Source organism: Strongylocentrotus purpuratus, unplaced genomic scaffold (genome assembly GCF_000002235.5).
Source record: "Strongylocentrotus purpuratus isolate Spur 01 unplaced genomic scaffold, Spur_5.0 spur5_scaffold_16, whole genome shotgun sequence".
NCBI classification, from domain to species: Eukaryota; Metazoa; Echinodermata; class Echinoidea; order Camarodonta; family Strongylocentrotidae; genus Strongylocentrotus; species Strongylocentrotus purpuratus.
Genome location: NW_022145601.1, coordinates 4,304,286 through 4,308,026, shown reverse-complemented (window position 1 = coordinate 4,308,026; position 3,741 = coordinate 4,304,286).

Below are 3,741 nucleotides of genomic sequence, written 5' to 3'. Positions count from 1 at the left end.
CCCCCCAATCATTCCCGCGCCACCCCTTTCCATTGCTGCAGGCACATTATTTACGTTTTTCATTTTTTTTCTTCATCGTATTCTATATAGTGTATCATCATTCTGCGAAAAAAAATTATGTAAAATGTTATTTATGCAACGCCTTGCCGTCTTGACTTTTCATGCTGTGCATGAATCCTGTTATAGAGTACTATGAGTGATGATTATAGACATAAATTATTTGCACGTTAACACTGTTATCTTTAAAATGCAGCAGTTATATCAATCAATTGAATGATTATAGTCGTGTTATTTTGTTTTGTCTTTATATTCTGTATGGAGAAAATGAAAATGTGTTCATTTCAAACCCACATTTGAAGACTTTCTATGCAAGTTGCTGCTCTACAGAATGTTTCGTCCAAATCTTCCGACGTCTTCTTTGTATGTTTTCACTTTAAATTTGTTTTCATGCACATATGTTTAGTAATGTATTTGTATCACAAACAATTGTATTCATCAGTGTTGGTCTTTATAAAAATGACTAAGCAACACTACAGAAATCGGATGTTTTGAAAAGCTAAAATCTTTTTATACTTCTTTTCGGAGGAAAAACGCGTGTGTGGACGAACAGAAATATTAGAAACGTTTGGTTTCTATTTATCTCGATTCCCTTCAAAGCGATATTGTGCATACATTTGTTGCCTTTATATCATATGACATGAATTAACTTATTTTTCATGAAATACGAAAATTGTAAATAGAAAGAACTGATATATTATAATACAAATCAATTTGTACTGCCATTACATTTGCGTTCTTGGTTCTTTACTACGCACATTGTCTTGTTTCGTGAAATTCGGTGAAGACTCATTCAAACTTTTGATGGTGATGATGATGATGATGATAATGATGATGATAACGATGATGATGATGATGATGATGATGATGATGATAATGATAATGATGGTGATGGTGATGATGATGATGATGATGATGATGATAATGATGATGATAACGATGATGATGATGATGATAACGATGATGATGATGATGATAATGATGATGATAATGATGATGATGGTGATGATGATGTTGATGGTGATGATGATGATGATGATGATGGTGATGATGGTGATAGTGATGATGATGATGATGATGTTGATGATGGTGATGATGATGATTACGATTACAATGATAATGTTGATGATTAAGATAATCATTGTGATAAGGATGTTTTTGGTGTTGTGGAAGATGACGATGACGTTCGGTTTTCTTCTTTAATTCGTTTTTGGTGCTCGGCATGTTTTATTTTTCTTTCGATTTTGCAGTTCAAATTGATTATTAAAATAATAAAGTAATATTAGAACCGATAAAGTTCACCTTACACCAGATGTGAACTTGTTCAAATCACTTAGCGAGATATCAAATGGTCTACCAAAAATCAACGTAGATGTTTGTATACGATGACTATGATGATGGGGACAGTTATAATGATCATGACTATGATGTATTATTATTATTTTAAAATATTTTGTTCCTCTTCCACAGGGTTCCTTTATTAAATAATATCGTTCACATATGTATACAAGAAGAGATATATACATGCAGAATTTCAAAATGACTTTCTTGGCCATTCAAAATATGATAAGATCATACATTTTTAGATATCTGTTAAAAATTGCAGATCATTTTTAAAATATCACAGATTTACTTGGCAAAATAATTTAGATGAAATAAGCAATCAGAAACACTTTGTAAAAAGTAAGTACTTTTTCATAAATTTCTTTTCTTTCAGATTTGTTTTACATGTATTCTTTTCCCTGACATAATAACACTTTATCGCTGATATTATTTGTTGAAAACTGGCAAACACTGTTTGCATTCGGCTGCAAAAAATTCTTCCCTTACCATCATAATACATTTGAGGGCACTATTTTTATTTCTGAAACCCAAACAATTCATTTTGATTTCTAAACTTAATAGATACATTATTACGAGACAGCACTCAAGTTTTGACCATATTTCGTTTGAATAAACACAGAAAAAATATATGTATATTCGTTTCTTCACTGTTATTACATTATGTACATAATGATATATTATGATGGTTATAAGTTGTTGTTGTTCTTGTTGTTGTTGTTATTGATGATGATGATAATGATGATGATGATGATGATGATGAGGAGGAGGATGATGATGATGATGATGATGATGACAACAATTAATGTTTATGATGATGGCGATGTTAATGGTGATGCTGATAATGAAGGTTAATATAATGATGATGAAGGTAACGATGAACGGGAGCGGGCGGGGAAGGCGAGGAAGAAGGAAGGATGTGACTTTGAAGATTTATGGTCGCATTAAAGAGCCTCATTTGGCCCAAAGTTGATGTACCCCAATACAGATGACTTTCCTAAACGTGTCAACATTTAGAATAGGCTAACACTGAATAACTCTTCTTTCAACTGGCCAGCGGGCATTTTCTGTTATTTTTCGACAATCTTACTTATCTTCCAAACCAGTCAATGTGACGTGCATGTTTTTAGAGTACCTATATATAGAGAGTAGCGACATAGGGGGACCGGAATTTGATGGTCACGTGACTCCTGGCGCCATTTTGTTTCACTCCGCAGCGCAGCGCAGCGCTATTAGTCCATGGGCCAAGACCAGAAATTTGGGTTATTGGTACCACTCAAGGTGGCAAGATCTACTTATGGATTTTGAAATGTCCTATATCTATACATAATATTTTGATATGATAGCATTTCCGAATGGACAGCTTAGTCATATAATCAGCAGTTTCCATGGCAACACAACAATAAAACCAGTATTATTCAAAGAAACAGTTAAAGTCATTAACAAATTATAAAAACACTCTTGAATGCGTAAAAATGTACAGTTTAGAATACCTCACCATAAAGGAAAGTAATGAAATGCAATTTACATCACCAATTATAACGGTTACCATGGTAACGACCTCAGAATGGCCTAAAATCAAGGATTTTTGAGTAATTTCAGTAATATATTACACAATATACTCATTCAAGACAAGTTAAAGTCCCCTTTCCAAAATAATGACACAACTATATGACTAATACATCATATAAGCCAAGAATATGCTATATATAGTACCTTCCCATTATTACCATGGCAACATGAATTAGAGTTAACAAGATGCCCTGTACGGTACTATATGCCATATTTTGGCTATATTTTGGCATTGGAGAGGTGTTGAAAGTTCATTTTGGTGTCTATATCCAGGTTTTCAGGCCCAGAGAATGAAAGTTTAGAATACCTCACCATGAAGAAAAGCAATGAAATGCAAATTACAACACCATTTATAACGGTTGCCATGGTAACGACCCCAGAATAGCCTAAAATCAAGGATTTTGGAGTAATTTCAGTAATATGTTAGACAATATGCCCATTCAAGACAAGTTTAAATCCCCTTTCCAAATTATTGAAAAAATATAATGACTAATACATCATATAAGCCAAGAATATGTAATAGTACCTTCCCATTGTTACCATGGCAACATGAATTAGAGTTAACAAGATGCCCTGTACGGTACTATATGCAATATTTTGGCTATATTTTGGGATAGGAGAGGTGTTGAAAGTTCATTTTGGTGTCTATACCCAGGTTTTCAGGCACAGGGAACACAGCTAAAGCATTATTTTGAACATTAACATAGGACATCACCGCTATTTTTCATACATTTGCATAAAATCAGAGCAAAATGACCATGAAAGTATTCT